Below are 22,145 nucleotides of genomic sequence, written 5' to 3'. Positions count from 1 at the left end.
ACGAATAATTAAATAACTATTTATAATCAGCAAGAGTTGCTCGTGGATTACTACTTGCAGCTGCAGTCTCTTAAGTACTCCCACAGCAAAGATCCAATTTCTGCCAGTCTTTGCTTAATTTCTCCAGATCTTCGTCTCCATTGTTCATCTTGATCGAGTTATCAGGTTCAATTCTCCAACCCATATTTGCTCTTATTACATTTCCGAAACAACCCATAGTTTTTTTTTAAAGTGATTTTACAGAAACCTTTGCTTCTTCATATGATCATGTCTTATATATGCTGCAGAGTCTCAATTGCACTTAATTAGAATATATATGTGAAAAGTGGAGTTTGTCTCATCTGTTTTCCTTTTTTTTTTTCAGGAATCTTCTTACCTCAATAGTACTCTTGTCGTTGGAAAAGTAGTTCGTGGGTACTTAATTCAGTGATGAGTTACCATGGCCGGCATCGGCAAGAGAAAGGGTTGAGGTTAGCATCTTCTTCTTCTTCTTCCTCCTATCATTGTAAACATTTCTCAAAGGTTGATCGAAAGGCACCACTAATTATAGCATCTTGGAAATGTTTTGTTGGTAATTAATTAACTAGATTTATCATCAAATGGTTTTCATAACTTTAATGCTCTGTTTATTTCCTGTCCTTATCTACAATCTATTCCATCAGTCAAGGCCACTGAACCAGTCAATATATATCCAAGTATCTAACTTTCGAAATAAATCTCTTTCTTTCTTCTCAGTACAGATATCAGTTTCCTGATTTGGATACAGTGTCTCCGACTCTTAAACACTGTTCAAAATAAATACCAACATCCAATTCACTATTTTAACTATTTATTTTTATTATTTTATTTAAATATTCTTTTTCAAAGAAAAAAAAATCATAGTTAAGATAACTAAATAATACTAAAGAATATAGGGATAAACTAAATATTGTATTTATGTGTGTATTGAACTGTATACAAAGAGGTCTATTTATAGTTGAATATGGCCAGATAAAATAGGAATACAATCACGGAATTAATGTACAATATTACAGAATAATATCAAAGAATATACAGGGAAAATATATCAAATCAGCAATTAAGGTGAATATCAAATATATTCTGAATATATTCTAACATCCCCCCTCAAACTCAAGGTGTTAATGTAGATGCCAACTTGAGTTTGGAAACAAGATCATGAAAACCGTACAGGTGGATGTGCTTTGGTGAACACATCAGCCAACTTATCAGCGGAAGCAATAGGACAGAGACGGAGAGTCCCCTGCAAAAGATGATAGCACACAAAATGACAGTCGATCTCAATGTGTTTAGTACATTCATGAAATACATCATTATGCGCAATCTGAATCGCACTTTGATTGTCACAAAAGATAGGAGAACTGGAGGTCTGAGAAACACCCATATCATGTAGGAGCCAGAGGAGCTCAGAGGTGGTGTCAGCAAGAGCACGATACTCAGCTTTAGTGCTAGAGCGGGCAACAACAGATTGTTTCTTGCTACGCCAAGAGATGAGAAAATCACCAAGTAAGAAACAATAACCCGTGGTGGAACGACGATCAGTGGGATCACCTGCCCAATCAGCATCTGAATATACATGTAAGTCTAATGATGAGTGAGAAGAGAAATACAAACCATGAAACAAAGTGCCCTTCACGTAGCGAAGGATGCGAAGAACAGCCGCATAATGAATTGAGCGTGGCGCAGTCATAAATTTACTAACAAGATGGACTGCATGGGCAAGATCCGGTCGTGTCACAGTAAGATAGATGAGACTTCCAACTAACTGTCGATAGAGAGTGGCATTAGAAAGTAGTTCACCATTAGTGGCACGAAGTTTGACATTTGTCTCTAGAGGGCTATCAACAATTTTGCAATCGGTAAGGCCAGCTCGTGAGAGAAGATCTGAGGCATATTTGGCTTGAGAGATTCAGTAACCATGTGGATCAGAAGATACTTCCAAGCCAAGAAAGTAGTTGAGAAAACCCAAATCCTTCATCTCAAATTGTTGACTCAAGAATTGTTGAAGGTTACGAATACCGACAGTATCGTCTCCAGTAATTATCATATCATCAACATATAGTAAGAGTAGAATAAGACCAACATCAGATCATCGGATAAAAAGCGCAGAGTCATAGGGGCTAGAAACAAACCCAATTTGCGCAATAATGAAACTGAATTTCGCAAACCAAGCCCGTGGGGCCTGTTTCAGACCATATAACGCTCGGCGAAGTCGGCAAACCTTGTGTGGCGGATGATCGTACCCAGGAGGAGGCTGCATATAAACTTCTTCACTAAGATCACCATTGAGAAATGCATTTTTCACATCCATTTGAAAAAGATCCCAATGACGCACAGAAGCCACAGCAAGGAGGGATCGAACAGAAGTAAGGCGAGCCACCGGCGCAAAAGTCTCCTCATAATCAATACCATACTCCTGATTGAACCCCTTTGCCACAAGACGTGCCTTGTATCACTCAATAGACCCATTAGATTTTGTCTTAATCTTGTATACCCACTTGCACCCTACCGCAGTTTTGCCTGAAGGTAAATCAACTAAGTCCCAAGTATGGGTTTTGGAAAGTGCATTTAGTTCTTCAAACATAGCATTCTGGAAAAGAGGGTTAGTATGAGCCACACGGAAGGAGTGAGGTTCATGTAGAGTGGCAAAAGCAGAATAACAGTGATAATCATGAAGTTGGGAAGGAAGAGATGTTACCCGAGTAGAACGACGAGGGACAGAGGGAACTGGCTCAAGAGTAGATGGATCAACAGGCGGGGAAAAGTCATTGGGGTCGACCGTTGGAATGTCGTCTGGAGAGCTTGTCATCCCTGCATCAAGATTAGTAGTGTTGGGGAGCAAATCAAACGAGACATTAGTGAAGATAGGGGAAGAACTAGAAGGACTAGTAGGAAAAGACTCCATATCACTAAAGAACCTATGTTCCCAAAAAGTGACGTGTCGTGAGATGCAGAGCTGTTTGGAAATAGGATCATAACAACGATATCCTTTATGTTCAATGCCATACCCAAGAAAACAACATAGGCGAGAACGAGGTTATAATTTTGTTCGTTCATGGGGTGGAAGAAGCACAAAACAAACACAACCAAAGATGCGAAGGGATTGGTAATCAGGAGGAGAACCATGCAGGAGTTCATAGGGGGACCTATTTAAGGTAGTGGGAGATAGGACCCTATTAATTGTATAAACAGCGGTAAGAGCGGCTTCTCCCCAAAAGTGTTCAGGGATAGAAGCAGAAAGGAGCAAAGCCCTAATAGTGTCTAAGATGTGCCTGTGTTTCCGTTCAGCACGACCATTTTCTTGAGATGTATTTGGGCATGAGCGATGGGGAAGAGTGCCATTTTGTTTGAGGGTAGCAAGGAAGGTAGATTCACGATATTCCATGGCATTATCAGAACGAAAAATTTTGATGTTTCGGGAAAATTGGGTTTGAACCATCCGTTGAAATTCAGAGTAAATCTGTGGAAGTTCAGACCGATTTTGTAAAAGATAAAGCCATGTATACCGAGAATAATCATCCACAAATATTACAAAATAGCGGGATCCACCCATGGTGGGAATAGGCGCAGGGCCCCATACATCAGAATGCACCAAATCAAAAGGAGCAGAAGAAATAGAGGCACTATTATTAAAAGGTAAAGCACTTTGTTTTCCAAGTTGACATGCAACACAATCAAATGACTCAGACTCAACAGATCCTAACTGACCACTTGTAGCTAAAGAACGAATAGGAGAAATAGATGCATGCCCTAAATGAGAGTGCTATAAACTGAGGGTGGTAGAGGGAGACTAAGATGGAGTGGCAGCAGATACAGCAGGAGGAAGATGGAGTGATGAAAGCTCGAACAGACGTCCAATCTTACGGGCGGTCTCAATTAGCTGTCCCGTCTGTGGATCCTGCACATCACAACCTCGGTTAGAAAAGTGTAGTTCTAAGCCAAGTTTACATAGTTGACCAACAGATAAAAGATTTCACGAGAGATTACGCACCAAGTATGTATCAGACATAGATAGTTGATGAGTAGAAACAGACCCGATGTGACTAACATCAAGATGAGAACCATTAGCAATGTAAATGGTGGTAGGTCTAGGTAACACAGATTTTGAAGAAAATATGGAAGAATTCGGTGTCATGTGATTACAACAAGCAGAGTCAATATACTAAGAGGAATTACCTGGTGTGGTGGACATCGCGGTATTAAGATTGGACTTAGATAAAACCTAATGAATGAGAGCTTCGATTTCTATAGGAGAAAGGGTACTGGGTTGGGGTGCAACATCGGTGCAAGACATATCTGATGTATCAGTATGAGTGACCGTAGCAGCCTTATGACTAGGAGCTCGATGATTCCCACGATAAAGCATTTTTCTGCATTCACTATACCTGTGGCCAAATTTCTGACAATAATGGCACTGGATATTCCGATTAGATGAGGAAGACCCAGCAGGAATAGAACTAGGGGCACTCGTATTACGGGATGCAGTGGCCATGACCATCTCAGAGGTGTGTAACTTCATAGTGGAGAATTGGGTCTTTTCTGAAACGAGTTCACTAAGAGCATTTTCCAAGGATGGCAGCAGTGAACGGTGAAGAAGAGAAGCTCGAGTATGCTCAAACTCATCTTGAATTGCCGCAAGAAACTCGGCTAGGCGCATGCTATCGCGAAAAGCGATGTACTCAGAGGCATCAACCTTATTACTCCACTTAGGCTCACACAGTGCTAATTGATTCTAAAGACAAGTCATTTGTAAATAAAAATCAGTAATACTCTGACCTGGTTCCTGGCGCATGCGATGAAGCTTGGTCACAATCTGAAACCGCTGAGCAAGATCGGTAGTGCTGTAGCGCTGAGCTAACATATCCCATATATCTTTGGCATTATCAAGATTGCCAAATGTCATGCTAATGGAGACGACACAAGTGTTGCAGAACCAAGAGATAATACTGTAATGGATATTTTTCCATGTGCGGAGGCGGGTAGAAAAAGCCGCAGCGGGTTCCTCTTTTCCAGCAAGAGGTTTAGGTTCTTCACCAGAAACATACTCCCAAAGACAATGTCCTTTGAGCCACCTACTCATATTTTGAGACCAAGCCGGGTAATTGGAGCCATCAAGAATAATAGGGATAGGTTGGGTAATATCTTTGGTGTTTGGGAGAGTGGTAGTAGGTACGGCCATTTTCCTTTTTTTTTTTTTTAGGCGCGGGGGGGGGGGGAATATAATCCGGTGTGGTTGGGTGTAGGATAGGTTCTGTGAGCCTAGTGCGAGAATCAATCCGGTGTGGTCGAGTGTATGTTAGGGGATATGAGCTTGTTTTTAAGGGTTAGGATCTGGTGTGGTTGAGTGTATAATAAGGAGTATAGGCTTGGTTAAAGAGGGCTGAAATCTAGTGTGGCTGAGTGTACTGCAGGTGTGTGAGCTCAAAAAAATAGAAATAATCTGGTGTGGCCAATTGTATTGTAAAAAGATGAGCTCAACAAGACAACTTACAAGGTGGCGGCGCGTGGTGGCTCCTTGGTGCGCGTGCTCCAGCTGGTTCGACAGATCGGCAGCCTCTGATCACGAATCTGGGATTCGTTTCTGAAACCGGTTGACAGGGGTGGCGCGTGGTGGCCAGTAACAACGCATGCGGCGGTGAAAAATTCCACAGAAAGTTGTGGCGGAGCGTGGAGGTGCGTGGGGTCTCCTGGTGGCGCATTCTTTCTATAGACCAGTAGATCGGTAGCCTTCGATCTAGATTCTGGCGGTATTTTCTGAAAAACAGCTGACTGTGCGGCGCATGAATAGTGACACAGAAACTTCTGGTGGCACATGAGAGCGCGTTGAACTTCAGAACGTTGATCTGATAACTTCACAGGATATATCGGACCTTTTTGAGCTTGTTGGTATAATAATTATACCAAAATAAGATCAAAAAAGCCTTTGAACGGACTAACTTCCTACTTCTCTAGACAAGGCCAAAATTTGGCTTTGATACAATGTTAAGATAACTAAAAAATACTAGAGAATATAGGAATAAACTGAATATTGTATTTCTGTGTGTATTGAACTGTATACAAAGAGGCCTATTTATAGTTGAATATGGCCAGATAAAATAGGAATACAATCACGGAATTAATGTACAATATTACAAAATAATATCAAAGAATATACAAAGAAAATATATCAAATCAGCAATTAAGGTGAATATCAAATATATTCATAATATATTCTGAATATATTCTAACATATATATATATATATGCAGTTTTTGGTACGGTTCGACGGGCAATGGATTGCTTGCAAAATAACAAGAGCATCAAATGGTCCCGACCTTAGTCGGAGACTCTCTGATGCTTAAGTTATCACTTTTATATAGAGTCAAAATATAGTATGAACTCAGGTCTTTTTGAGAATGATTTGATCAATTCTTTTTATTGGATTTTATGTAATTGCTCTCTCCATGTTCCACCTTCACATGGTTAATAAATACTTAAATAGTAAGAGCTAGTTTAGAGATAATGGAGGTAGTTGATATATCATGAGTTGTCCACATTCAGATAATGGTTGAGAGATAATAGAAAGTGGTTGAAAGATAATCTCATGATGCTTGAGTGTGACCCGTAGTAGATTTTATCAACGGTATATATATATATAGGATTAGTTTTCTTATGCATTTTATTTTTTAAGTAGTTTTCTTATGATTGAGTATATAAATATTTAACAACTTGCAACAAATTTACTGGCCACTATAGCAGCTAGCTCTTTTTCTTTTTTCTTTTTTTTTTTCTTTTTTTTCAGTAAAAGTTGCTAGCTTTTGTTTCCTCTGCTAATGTGAATGCTCTGAATTATGCATAGTTTCTTGGTCAAAAATAAACTTGTATTGATTGATTAGAATCCTAAAAATAATCAGTAAAATATCTTTGGTGGCCGTCGATAGTTGGGAGGTGTGATGCTCGTGGATATAGGCCCGGGCTGGCAATGGGTTTGAGGTGACGATTTTTTAATTTTGGGGCCAAAGATTTGGTGCCCGTTCGGCAACACAACTAAACAAATTTAGGGGAAATCAGAGCCCAAATTAGGGGAGAGGAGAGCTAGAGGGAGTTAGAAAAAGGGAGGGGAGCAGAGAGTTTTTATTTATTTGTTCATTTTTTTATATTGGCCCGTTAAGGAAAATTTTTCTTTGACTACGTAAACATTTTAGGTTAACTTGTACTTTGGAAAATGCTGGCCCTCGCCTCTGTGGTTGTTACTCTAATCTCAAAATTAAATAATAAAATTTGAGAAATAAATTTAATTATTTAATTAATAATTAACATGATAAATATTACATTTAAGTTGTAATAGGACTTGTAGTCAAAGCTATGTCCAAAGTAGCACTCCTTTTTTATTGCACTATACTGCTAAAAAAAGGGTTTGGCTTATAAGGTATAGTGAAAAAATTATAGCATATGGGTTGTATTTGGCTGTATTTTTTCAACGGTCCAAATTTAATTTTACTTGTTCTCTCTTTCTTATGAAATACTTGGAATTAAAACTGAACCGTTAGAAAAATACCTTGGCTCAACTACTAACATATACATTGAAAATATGAAAAATAATTGAAAGAAGAAAACTTCTAAACAACTAGATCAATTGAAGGATGGAAGAACAAGTCCACATGAGAATATATGATTAACCTGATTTTTGCTTGCTATATATGTTGTGTTCAGGAATTAGGATAATGAGGGGCAAGTTTCCAAAATTGATAGAGATGACTCCGGACAAAAGAGAGCAACAAAAAAGACAATTCTTGACCCAGAGGGGCAGCTGCTTCAGTGGTGGAATATAATGTTTGCAGTGTCATGTGTAATTGCAGTATAAGTAGACCCTTTGTTCTTTTACCTTCCTATCATCAATGGAGATGCCAAGTGCGTTTCGTTAGACAAAGGATTGAAGATCGTAGCCATTACTTTGAGATCTGTCACAGATTTCATTTATGTTTTGAATATAATCGTACAATTTATTTGTCCTTACATCGACAAGGACTCTCGTAAGCTTGGACGAATTATAATAGTTAGAGATCCTGGGCAAATAGCAAACCGCTACTTCTTCTCCCGGTACTTCATAATTGCTGTTCTCGCTATTCTTCCCCTCCCACAGGTAATTAAGAAACACTATCTCATTAAAATTCCCTACACATATATAGCCATGGCTCGGGGGAATATTGCATATAAACTGGATGTATCTTACAGTCTGTTTTAATCTGTGCAGGTTGTATTTCCAATTATTTTTCAAAATTTTTGGACAAAAGGAAGTTCCTGAATGCCGTTGTTTTCTGCCAATATGTACCAAGAATTCTCCGAATCTACATATCATGGATAAATCTTACCAAGTCTGCCAGCAAACTTGCTAGACTTGTTTGGATTAAAGCTGCATTTAATTTCTTTCTCTATATTCTTGCTAGGGATGTAAGTTTGATTATCAATATCATGTTCATTTTACGTCATAAATTTTTTTTATTGCTTATTTCATTTTTTGTTTTCTTTCAATAAGTGTCGTATGTTTATCAAGGTTTCCTTAGATTTCTGTATAAAATGAATCGACCTTGGTAAATCATAAGCATGCTTTGCGCACCTAGCTACTTTAATTATATCCATGTGTGATTAATTATATAGTACTACCATTTCCAGTCTAAACTTGACACGTGAATGAAAGTATCTAGCTAGGACCTGTGCTCTATTTAGAAATGTTTGATACTATATTTTTATTCGACAATCGATCACATAGTGCTGATAAGACAGTTTCAAGTAACCTTTAAATTGTTATATCTATAAGATTATCTTGTTCTTTTGTAGTTTTTTGGTAGAATATCTGCAGAATTGACTGATCTTTAAGAGAATTGTTGGTTCTTTAATTAGGTACTGGGTGCTTTTTGGTACTTATTTTCTATCCAACGAGAAACGGCTTGTTGGCACAAAGCTTGTGAAAAGCATGTTGGATGTACCCCAAGTTCTTTTAGCTGCAATCAACCTTCAAGCGATCATGCATTTTTAGATGATTATTGTCCTGTGCAAACACCAAACACAACTGATGAGAATCAACTAGCACAAAGACAAGAACCTAAAAGCTTGGCTACTTCGAGGGAGCCTTGACCTCCAAAAGCACAACAAGTGTGTAGTTTGATAATATTAAGTGTGCCTCTTTATTCCTTCTACCTCCTTTAAATAGGAAAAACGTTACATAAGAGACCTAGTATTAGGTCTGGAATTAGTATTCAAATTCTGACCTTACAAGGGAAGAATCATAAATACTATTATGACCTTATTGAAAACAAAATAAAAGAAGATACTCTCCTTATTAATCTAAACGTGAGTCTCACGTTTGGAGATAATCTCCTTATAGAATAATAAAACCTAATATGGAGATACTCTCCTTATTGAACTAAACTTGAGGCACACGTGACTTGGGGTTCACATCATTCCCCTTCCCTAACAATTCCCTTGTCCTCAAGGGAAAATTCTGGAAATTGCTCTTGAATGAATTCCTGCTCTTCCCATGTTGCTTCCGCCGGTGATAATCCCTGCCAATGAATTAAAATCTCAGGCTTTTTGTTCCGAATCCGCTTCTCCAACATAGCTCTTGGTTTCGGAATGATGCGATCATCTTCCAAGACATCCGGCAGTTGTGGCAATGCAATTTGTTCTCCCCCTAGATGTCGTTTAAGCAGACTAACGTGGAAAACAGGATGGATGCGAGTTCCTAATGGCAACTCCAGCTTATAAGCTACTGGGTTTATTTTTTTGATGATTTTGAAGGGCCCAAAAAACTTTGCTGCTAGCTTTGCACTCCTGCGTAGGTGGACGGATACCTGTTTATATGGGTGTAATTTAAGATACACCCATTCCCCTTCCTCAAACTCTTCTTCCCGATGCTTACCATCATACACTTTCTTCATTCTTTCCTGCGCCAACTTCATGTTCTCCCTTAGCTCCCTTAACACCTGATCATGTGTCCGTAGCTCCCTTTCCACCACTTCTACCTTTGCCGTTCCAAGTAAATAAGTAAGCAAGGTGGGTGGATCTCTCCCATAAACTGCTGCAAAAGGGGTTGTTTTGAGGGTAGAATGCCAGCTTGTATTATAACTGTATTCAGCCCAAGCCAACCACTTGCCCCACTCCTTGGTTTGAGAGCTCGTAAAACAACGCAAATACATTTCCATGGTGCGATTCACAACCTCAGTTTGGCCATCCGTTTGTGGATGATAAGCGGAGCTAAAATTGAAACTGGTACCCTGTAATCGGAAAACTTCCTTCCAAAAATGACTAGTGAACGCCGGGTCCCTATCGCACACAATCGACTTAGGCATACCATGGAGCTTAAAACTATTTTCGAAAAAAACTTGAGCTACACTCATGGCTGTGTAGGGGTGACTAATAGCCACAAAGTGGGCATACTTGGATAGACGATCTACAACCACAAAGATCGTAGTTTTGCCCCTTGAGTTAGGTAACCTGTCTACGAAATCCATAGAAATATCCTCCCAAATTTTCTCCGGCACCGGAAGTGGTTATAACAATCCTTGGGGTGTAAGGCACTGCACCTTATGGCATTGACAAACTTCACATTCCTTGATGAACTCCTTTATTTGTCGCCACATTCCCTTCCAATAAAAAATCGCACGTATCCTCTGGAAGGTCTTTTGGTATCCTTCATGAAATCCCACATGTATTTGCTCTATAATTGTGGAGATAAGTGCCGATCACTCCGAAAGATAAATTCGTTCTTTAAAAAACAGAATACCTTCCTTATACTTCCATGGGCTTACGGCTTCTCCATCTTGGATTCTCTGCGCCAACTCCTTCATCTTTGCATCAACTTTTATGTCCCCTTTGATTTCGTCCAACCAGTTGGCAATCGGACTTGAAATGGCAGCTAGCTCCCCTGGAAGCTGCATATCCCCTCTTCTTGATAAAGCATCAGCCACCACATTCTCTCTCCCCTTTTTGTACTCGATGGAAAAATCAAACCCCATCAGCTTATATAACCACTTTTGTTGAGCAGTAGTGGAGATTTTTTGGGTCCATAAGTATTTCAGACTATGCTGATCCGACCTTACCACAAAATGTCTACCCAGCAAATATGGCCGCCACTTTTGAACCGCCACGACGGGAGCCAACATCTCCTTCTCGTAGGTGGATAATAATAATTGGGTTCCCTGCAACGCTTGACTAAAAAAAGCAATTAGCCGTTCTTGAAGAAGGACGGCTCCAATGCCCACCCCCGAGGCATCACATTCCACCACGAATTCTTTAAAGAAATCCGGTAAGGCAAGGATGGGTGCCTGGGTCATAGCTCGTTTGAGGTCCTCAAAGGCTTTTTCTGCTCCGATTGTCCATGTAAAATTATTCTTCTTCAACATGCGGGTTAAAGGGCCCACGATTTTCCCATAGTCTTGGATAAATCGTCGGTAGTATCCCGTGAGTCCCAAAAATCCCTGCATTGCCTTGAGAGTCCCAAGTTTCGGCCACTTCTCCATGGCCTCTACTTTGTCGAGGTCAACTCCTACTCCCTTGGATGAAATTACGTGGCCCAAGTATTTAACCTCATATTGACCATATAGGCATTTGGTCCTTTTGACATATAACTGCTGATTTTCCAAGACTCCCAATACAGTGGTGACATGTTGTAGATGTTACTCCCAAGTACTACTATACACCACTATGTCATAAAAAAAAAAACCAATACAAATTTACGGAGATAAATTCAGAACACCTAGTTCATGAGTGCTTGGAAAGTGGATGGCGCATTTGTCAATCCGAACGGCATGACGAGGAACTCATAGTGCCCATGGTGCGTGCAGAAAGCAGTCTTCTCAATGTCGGCCACGTCCATCCTCACTTGATGATACCCGGAGTGCAAATCCAATTTGGTGAAGAACTTGGCTCCATTCAACTCGTCTAGGAATTCATCTATAACAGGTATGGGAAACTTATCTTTTACCGTTATTTTGTTCAACTCGCGATAATCGACACACATTCTCCAAGTGCCATCCCCCTTCTTTACTAAGAGTACCGAAGATGAGTAAGGGCTATTGGAGGGTCGAATTATTCCCCGCTCCAACATGTCTTCGACTTGCTTCTCAATTTCAGCTTTTTGATGAAACGGGTAGCAGTAGGGTTTAACACTTACCGGACCCGCCCCCGGCTGCAAAAGGATGCGATGGTCGTGGCTGCGTGGAAGAGGCAGCCCACGTGGTTCCTCAAAAATTGCCTTGCTTGCTTCTAGGATTGCATCCATCTCCTCTGTTTTTACCTCCCCCGTGTTTTCTATATCTTCAAGTTGCACATCACTCTTGGTGGAGATGATGGAATGTAATTCTCTAGTTGGGTTCTCTACCGCCCGCACTCCATGCAGTGTCACTTGCTTTCATTCCCAAGTAAACTTCATCTTCAATTCTTCAAAATCCCACCATATAGGCCCTAATACTCGCAACCACTGGGCACCCAACACAATCCCATAACCTTCTAAGGGAAGAACAAAAAAATCAATCTGAAATTTCCACCCTTGCAACTCCATTGCAATTGGGTGGCACTTCCCTAGACTTGTAATTTTTTCACCTGATGCCACGATCACCTCCATAGTCTCCCTCTTTTTCGGGCTTAACCCCAAGACCTCGGCGAGAGCTAAGCTCACAAAATTGTGAGTGCTCCCTGAGTCAATAAGTAGCAAAGAGATGGATCTCCCAATCTGGCCATAAACCTTTATTGTGTCTGGTGCTTCTCTTCCTGTGATGGCATGCAGGGAAATTTTTGGAAGGTCCTCATTCTCTTCTTCTTCCTCCTCCATTACTCCATCTCCATCATCACCTTCCCCTCTATATGCTTCAATCATGAACAATCTTTTACAACGGTGCCCTGGTCCATACTTGTCATTGCACTTGAAGCAAAGACCCTTCTCATGTCTCTCTTTAAGCTACGCAGGCGTCAATCTTTTGACCTGCATGGTTGGCTGTCCTGCACTGGTTTGCTGGTTCAGGGGGGTTCGTCGGGTGTCTGGTATGGTATTTTTTTCGAAGGGCTAGATGTCGGGCTTCATACAAATGAGCCAGGCTGATGGTAGAAGTGAGAGTGTGCGGCCTTCCTACTAAGATGTCTGCCTTGATAGGCTCCTTCAATCCGCTTACAAAACAACTCACTTGTTGGCTCGAGGTTAAGGTCCCTATTTTTTAAAGAAGGGACTCAAAGCTTGCTTGATAGTCCTTGATACTCCCCTGCTGCTGTAACTTCGTCAATTCTCCAAATGGATCATAGAATTGGTTGGGGCCAAACCGAGCGCACAATCCATCTGTGAGTTTAGCCCAACATCATTCCCGCCCCTCTCTCAACAAGATTTGATACCACAATTGGGCTTCCCCTTCCAGGTGGAAAGAAGCCAGGGGTGTTTTCTCCTCTTCTGACGTCCATTGGAATCTAAAAAACTACTCTGCTCTACAGATCCATCCGGTGGGGTCTTCTCCCCCATTGAAGCGTGGGAACTCTAACTTGACGTGTCTGTTGGTGAACGACTGGTTCCATTCTCTGGTTTCTGCCCGAGAATTCTCTCCCTCGTCCTTGTGTCTCTTCCCATGAGAAATCTCCTCTTCTTCACGCTGTGTTCCTCCTTGCGTAGATATCTTCTCCAAAATTTTCGTCAAACGGGCCATCATCTCTTGCTGGACTTCCGATATTACCTGCACCGACTGCTCCAAATTTCCCACTCTGCCTTCCATCGTCGTTTGTTGTACTTTCTTCGTCACTGATCTCGTCATTGGCCGAGATTCTAAAGTAAAATCTCGGTAGGTCCAACCTTTATTCCTAGAGCGGCCTATGTTGATTCTCTCTGGTTTCTTCCGAGGGAAACCGGGCCTCTTATAGTTTCAGGTGGGGAGAGGAACTTAGCTCTGATACCAATTGATGAGAATCAACTAGCACAAAGACAAGAACCTTAAAGCTTGGCTACTTCGAGGGAGCCTTGACCTCCAAAAGCACAACAAGTGTGTAGTTTGATAATATTCAGCGTGCCTCTTTATTCCTTCTACCTCCTTTAAATAGGAAAAACGTTACATAAGAGACCTAGTATTAGGTTTGGACTTTAGGATTTAGATTCTGACCTTACAAGGGAAGAATCGTAAATACTATTATGACCTTATTGAAAACAAAATAAAAGAAGATACTCTCCTTATTAATCTAAACATGAGTCTCACGTTTGGAGATAATCTCTTTATAGAATAATAAAACCTAATATGGAGATACTCTCCTTATTGAACTAAACTTGAGGCTCACGTGACTTGGGGTTCACATCAACAACTCTCTTTGATTTTGGAATATTCTTTGAAGCCCTTCAACTCTCTGTTTCTGGTGGGGCCTACGAAATTTGAGGTTTGCACATGTTAAACTCTTTTTACGACAGTATGAGATGTGAATTTCCACTTTTCTTTTAATTAATTACCATTCATCCAAAAGAAAAGTACATTATTTTGATATATATATATATATATATATATATATATAGATATATATATATTATATTGCTATCTCATAGATGATAGTTTCTTCAATATTTGCAGTTCTTTTGGTCAAAACCTTCAAACAAGTACATATTTCTAGGAAAACTGCTTTGCAGTTTGTATTTCAATCTTTGGCTTACTACTGTTTCTGCATTTTATTGGGAATTTGCAGGTTGGTGCTCAACATCTTTTTAATCTTTAGGGTGCTTGATTATATAATTATGTGTATGAGTGTTATTGATGATTTCTTTATACTAGCATGTAGAAGGACTACTCAACATGCATTTGTTATTAGAATATTGATTAATTAATGACTAAATTTATCATTTTCTATCAATCAAAGATTTAAAGATGAGTTGTAATTTATCAATAGAATTTGATGATCTAAACTTGTCATGTATCAGACATATATACAGTTGGCAACTGAAAGTTTAGAAGAAATTATAAAAAACATGAGAGTTAAAGAACGAGAAATAGAGCTATGGATATTTAGAAACCAACTCCCTAGTACTATAAAAGAGGAGATCATGCCCATCATTCAACACATGCTGGAAGAAAAGAAAGATGTTGACGTGCAAAATCTGCTATCTCATCTTCCCATTGAACTTGGAAGTATGATTAAGCGCTATATCTGCTTACCCATAAAAGATAAAATACTAGTTTACAAACTAGTTACCTTTCTATTTCTCTCTCTCTCTCTCTTATTACTAAAGACAAAGAACAAAATTAGACTAGAGAAAAGTGGAGGAAATCTTCTTCGTATTTCACTTGTATAAAAATACATCTTACGACTCCTATAAATAGAGGTATTCAAAGACTAACTTACGAAGCTTTTACTTCTCCATATTTATTGTATTAAATAACAAAAAACTGATCTCTAAGTTAAGACTTCAGTTGAGAATTAAATAAACACATGAGTTTAGAAAAACTAAAATCCCTTATTAATTAAAAGAACTTATACCTTCTACAATTTAAAAAAAAAAAAAAAAAAAACTCTCTTGCGTTTTGATTTGTTTAGTTTCCAACACGCCCCCTCAAATCAAAACCTCCTCATACCAAGCATGTCTCTTAGCCTCATGAAAATTGCACCTGATAATGGCTTAGTGAATATATCTGCTACTTGTTCAGTGGTGTGGCAATACTGGAGCTCTATTGTCTTCCACTTGACATGGTCTCTAAGAAAGTGGAACCTAGTGTCAATGTGTTTACTCATCCCATGTTGCACTGGATTCTTTGCTAACTTTATAGCCGATTGGTTATCCACGTAAATCACAGTCGGTTCTTCTTGTGGATGTTCCAGTTCTTTCAAGAGATTCCTTAGCCATATAGCTTCACAAATAGTAGACGAAGCCGCCATATACTCTGCCTCACAGGTAGACTAGGCTACGATTTCTTGTTTCTTGGATGTCCAAGAAAATGCTGTAGAACTAAGATAGAACACATACCTAGTAGTACTTTTCCTCTCATCTTAGTCACATCCCCAATCACTATCTGAATAACCAACTAATTTTGCTTCATCACCATAGGCATAGAATAAACCAAGATTCAGAGTGCCTTTGATGTACCTTAGGATCCTTTTTGCAGCTAACCAATGAGTCTCCATTGGTGTCTCCATGTATCGACTCACAAGTCCAACTCCATAGACAATATCTGGCCTTGTGATCGTCAAGTACCTCAGACTTCCAACCAAACTCTTGTAAAGAGTTGGTTCAATAACTCAACCATCTTCTTCTTTTGACAACTTTATGCTTGTTTCAACTGGGGTATTCACAGAGTTGCAACTATCCATCTTGAATTTCTCTAAAATCTCCCCCATGTACTTCTTTTGGGATATGAAAATTCCATCATGTTGTTGCTTCACTTCAATACCAAGGAAGTAGGACATTAACCCGTTGTTTGTCATCTCAAACTCCTTAAACATTGATTGCTTGAATTCCTTGAACATTTCACTGCTATTTCCTGTGTATAAGAGATCATCAACATATAGGCAAATGATTAGAAATTCACCACGATGGTTTTTCTTCATATAGATAGCATGCTCATATGGACATTTGGTGAAACCATTTTGATGAAGATAACTATCAATGCGTGCGTTCCAAGCTCTTGGTGCTTGCTTTAAGCCATATAACGCCTTCTTAAGGCGGTATACCTTGCTTTCTTCTCCTTCCATTATAAAGCCTTCCAGTTGTTGTACGTACACCTCTTCTTCAAGGATGCCATTGAGAAAGGCTGACTTGACATCAAGTTGGTATATCTTCCAATTGTGATGAGCGGCAAGTGCGATCAACAATCTCACTGTGTCAAGTCTCGCAACTGGTGCAAAGACCTCTTCATAGTCGATGCCATACTTTTGCTTGTACCCTTTAGCTACTAGTCTTGCCTTGTATCGAGAAACTTCACCTTCTGCAATGCGTTTGATCTTGTACACCCACTTGACACCAATAGCCTTTTGGTTTGATGGGAGTGTTGCCAACTCCCAAGTGTCATTCTTTTGAATAGCATGTATCTCCTCCTCCATTGCGGATTGCCAACAATCTTCTTCAACAGCTTCTTGAAAGTTAAGAGGCTCATGATCAGCATATAGGCATAAAAGATTAGTCTCTCCATCTTCTGTTTGCTCATAGATTTCCCTGAGACTTCTCATCTTACTTTGATTTGTGGAGGATCTGCTGCTGCTACCTCCCATAGAAGGTGTAGAGTATCTATGTGCTGCGAACGGTGTGTTAGGCTGAGAAGATGGTGGGGTACTTGGTGGAGCTTCTGTTGAGAGCTCTTCAGGCTCCTCTAACACTTGTTGTTCTTTGGCCTTCTCTTCATCACTCCAGCTCCACACTCTTTCTTTATCAAAGATAATGTCTCTACTAACCACTAATTTTTTTGTTAGTGAATTGTAGAGCTTGTATGCTTTCGACTCTTCACTATATCCGAGAAAGATACATTTTTCACCACGATCATCAAGCTTCTTCCTCTTGGATTTGGGAACTTGAGAATATGCAACACACCCAAAGATTCTTAGGTGTGCAACACTTGGCTTGTGGCCGCTTCATGCCTCTTGAGGTGTCATATTCTTGACACTTTTGGTAGGACATCGGTTTGGTAGATAAGATGAGCACGCCACAGCTTCTGCCCAGAATTGTTTTGGCAGCCCTTTCTCCTTGAGCATAGTTCTAGTCATATTAAGAATGGTACGGTTCTTTCTTTCGGCGATCCCATTTTGCTGTGGTGTGTAAGCAGCAGTCAGCTGATGCTTTATGCCTTGTTCCCTGCAATACTTATCAAATTCTTTTGAGGTGTATTCTCCACCTCGGTCAGAACGAAGAGTTACAAGCTTATGACCACTTTGATTTTCAACAAGCTTTAAAGTTCTTGAATACAATAAAGGCAGCTGATTTTTCTTTAAGAAAATAAACCCAAAGTTTTCTGCTAAAGTCATCGATGAAGGTAATAAAGTATCTATTACCTCCTAAGGACATGGGCTCTATTGGTCCACATATGTCGATATGAACCAGTTGCAATGGTGATGTTGCTCTCCAAGATTTGCTGCTGGGAAAAGGAAGTCGTGCCTGCTTGCCAAGTATACATCCTTCACAAACGTTACTCGGTGGCTCGATCACTGGTAACCCATGCACCATGCCAAATGAAGATAATAGCTTTAGGCCACTGAAATGTAGATGGCCAAAGCAAAGATGCCACTTCCATGACTCACTTTCCTTGAGTCCATAGAAGCACTTCTCAGACTTTGCGTTAAGATGTAACCGGAACATGTGATTATTGGTCATTGGAACATGAGCTACAATTCCTCCACGTGTATCTCTCAAAATGAGAGAGTAGTTCTCCATATGTATGGCGTACCCCTTCTCGAGCAACTGTCCAATGCTAAGAATATTGCTTTTCATGTTAGGCACATAATAAACATCAGAAATGTACCCTTTCTTGCCATCATTTTGACAAATTTTTATCTTCCCTTTGCCTTCAACTAAGAGTTTGGTGGAGTCTCCCAAGTTCACTTTTCCACGAACTCCTTCTATGAGTTCTACGAACAGATCTTTCTTCCCACACATATGATTGCTTGTGCCAAAATCGAGGTACCAAACCTCATCTTGTGAATCTGAAACATCATGAGCGAGAAGTAAAATAGAATCACTACGAACCTCATGTGTTGCTTCTGCGACATTTGCTTGTTCATCATCTTTGTGCCAACAATCCGAGGCATAGTGTCCAAACTTATTGTAGTTGTAGCATTGGATATTCTTGGAGTTTCCACGTCCATATGTGGATCTTCCTCTTCCTTGGTAGCCTCCTCGTCCTCTACCTCTGAAACTTTGAGTTTCCTGTTGACTTTGACGTGGTTGTTGGAAAATACCACGCCCCCGGCCTCTACCACGACCACGGTAGGAGCTGAATTTGCCTTGATCATTTAGAGTCAGTTTTGACTCTAGTGCTTGTTCTAATACACTAGAACTAGCATTCTTCTGCATCCTTTGCTCATGTACTTGTAATGAACCCAACAACTCCTCAATTGTTAGCTTCTCCAAGTCCTTAGACTCTTCGATAGCTACAACGACATGTTCAAATTTAGAGGAAAGGGATTGAAGTACCTTTTTGACGACTCAGATGTCATCGACCTTCTCATTGTTTATTTTCAAACCATTCATGATTACCAGCAATCGTGAGAAATAATCAGACACCGATTCTCCATCCTTCATGTGAAGAGCTTCGAACTCGCCCCGTAATGATTGGAGATAGACCCGTTTCACCCGTTCGTCTCCTTTGAAGATGGAAGCTAGAATCTCCCATGCTTGTTTACTTGTCATTGCTTCGGCAACTTTCTCGAAGGTAGACTCGTCCAATGCTTGATAGAGTAAAAACAAGGCCTTTTTATCCTTCTTCCTTTGGTCCTTAAGAGTGTTCTTCTCATCTGCTGTGTATTCAGCTTCCTCCTCCTCAGTGGGTTCTGTAAATCCGTCAGTAATGACTTCCCATAAATCTTAAAACCCAAACAGGGCTCTCATTTGGATAGACCATGACCTATAGTTATCTTTTGATAATCTAGGGATTTGTTGCTGGACTATGTTGGAACCCATTTCTAGAAAGGACAAAAATGGGAATTGGCACAGCTGGGCTCTGATACCAATTTGAAAGATAAAATACTAGTTTACAAACTAGTTACCTTTCTATTTCTCTCTCTCTCTCTCTCTCTCTCTCTCTCTCTCTCTTATTACTAAAGACAAAGAACAAAATTAGACTAGAGAAGAGTGGAGGAAATCTTCTTCGTATTTCACTTGTATAAAAATACATCTTAAGACACCTATAAATAGAGGTATTCAAAGACTAACTTACAAAGCTTTTACTTCTCCATATTTATTGTATTAAATAACAAAAAACTCATCTCTAAGTTAAGACTTCAGTTGAGAATTAAATAAACACATGAGTTTAGAAAAACTAAAGTCCCTTATTAATTAAAAGAACTTATAATTTCTACCATTTTTTTTTAAAAAAAAAAAAAAAAAAAAAAAACTCTCTTGCATTTTGATTTGTTTAGTTTCCAACAACCCATGCTAAAGCAAGTGAGTTCCCTTCCCTTCCTTTTTGATAATTTGATTGGATTGAGATAGTGTTAAATACAAATATTCTCATTATTCTTCTCGATTGTTTATTTGCTAGGTGCCACAGCTTCAAGGAAAAGGTGAACAACTTTTACAATTGATCTCTGAGTATCTGAAGCCAATTGAAAAATTCTAAACAGATAAATATCACAATTTTATGCGGAATTAACAGATATTTATCAAAACAAACATTCACCAAAATATGAACAATCACACACAAAGATTTTGGTGACGAAGAGGAAACCTTTTAGAAACCGATCTAAAAGTAAAACCTCTCCGGGGCAGCCAAACCCAGGAAATCACTATCAAAAGATTATCTAGAGATTACAGACACTAGGAACACTTACAACCCTTTGCAAGACCTTGACTCTGTAAGATCGACAAGCCTCCAACTTGTCTCCTCGCTCACAATCTTCTTCAACATGATTCTCCTATATCGGAGCCTTCCGATAGACTTCAATTAAGCACACAATCAATACTAACAAAAATCATCTAAGAGGAATCAATTTGGCTCACAACAAAATAATCACTCAAGCACAGCTTCACACGAACTCTCTGGGGGTGAAAATTCGTACTTCTCTCTTCTATAATGATGTATATATACCCCCGACAAAACCCTAGACCTAATCCACTTAAAATCACGTTTTTGGGCCTAAAACTTACGGGGTGTCCGGACATGTTAATGGGCGGTCCGGACACGGCTTTTCGGAGCAAGATTTTCGTTTCTGGAAATGAGGTCCGGACCCGGGGAATTGCGGTCCGGACCCGGCCTGTCCAGTCTTGATCAACAGCTCCGATCGATGGGCGTTTGTGGTCCGATTGCGCTGAAATTTTGCAGGGACGTTCATAACATATAAATCTACATTATGAACGGTGGAGATTGGATTCTGAGCATTCTATATCAATGTTTGAGCTCATGAACAGTAGCATCTGCATTTTAGAACTGAATTAAGCCCACACAAGAACTAACACCAATGCACTACAACCAGGCCAACTACATTGTGAAGGAGGGAGAACCACTTGATGCGATGCTCTTCATAAAGCAAGGCATCATATGGAACTTCACCACCAGTATTAATGCCGAGAGAAGTGCCAAGTGTATTGAGAAATGTAGTTTCCATGGAGAAGAACTTCTAGATTGGGGGTTGGAATGCTCTGCTGCATTACCCAACCTATCCGACCTCCCAATCTCTCTCAAAACTGCGAAAACGCACGCAAAAGTTGAAGCCTTTGCTCTAATGGCCAACGACTTGAGGACTATAGTTTCCCGGCGTACTGAAGCAGCTTCTTAAGTACAAGCGTTAATTGTAGCAGCTTTCCAGTGAATTAATGAAAGGAATAATGAAAAGTCGTCTCTCCGGTTGGTTGCAGGGAAGAGGAAAATTGAATTGTCGTCTGCCTTGTTGCCCAAGGGGAACAAAAGCTAGTTCAATTCTCATGCTCTTGGTGTTGAAAAATGAAAAGCAATAGTTTGTTTTAGAGGCCTTTGCATTAAGTAGTGTACAAAAATTAATAGATTATTTGCTGAACGTAGGCCCATGTTGGGATGGGTTTGGGTTTGCTCGATGGTGGTGATAACAGGTTTAGCCGATTGTATCCGGGTAGGGTCAGGGTGTTTTGGAAGATTCACCTGAAGACTCAATTAGACATTTTTCAAGCATGAAGCCTCTGATCTTGCCCATGATTTGTTCTATGAGAATGAACAAAATGTAATGGGATTTTGTTTTCTTACATTAATGGTATATATATATATATATATATATCACGTCATTTAAAATTTTAAAAGAAATGACAATAAATAAACTTGTGTTTAAGCATGTCGGAATTAGTGTGGCCGAGCTACTCTTAAGTTTAACCATTTCTAAAGGCCGAGTTGGAGGTGGCCAAACCACTTCCAAGTGGATAATCAAATTACATTCTTAAAAGCCATTCCCAACCATTTTTTTTTTCTCCTTTCCTTTTCATTTTTTTTTCCTTAACTTTTTTATTTTATTTTTTGTTTCTATATGGTATA

At 39.7% G+C, this 22,145-nt stretch overlaps 1 pseudogene; it reads left to right on the top strand.

Moving 5' to 3' along the window:
- Positions 1-86: 86 nt before the first annotated feature.
- On the top strand, positions 87-21,558 carry LOC132166972 (cyclic nucleotide-gated ion channel 1-like; annotated as a pseudogene).
- Positions 21,559-22,145: the final 587 nt, after the last annotated feature.

The sequence above is a fragment of the Corylus avellana genome, chromosome 2 (assembly GCF_965113065.1).
Source record: "Corylus avellana chromosome 2, dhCorAvel1.hap1.2, whole genome shotgun sequence".
Lineage (NCBI taxonomy): Eukaryota > Viridiplantae > Streptophyta > Magnoliopsida > Fagales > Betulaceae > Corylus > Corylus avellana.
The sequence above is the reverse complement of the archived record's forward strand: the minus strand, read 5'-3'. Positions and strand labels throughout refer to the sequence as shown.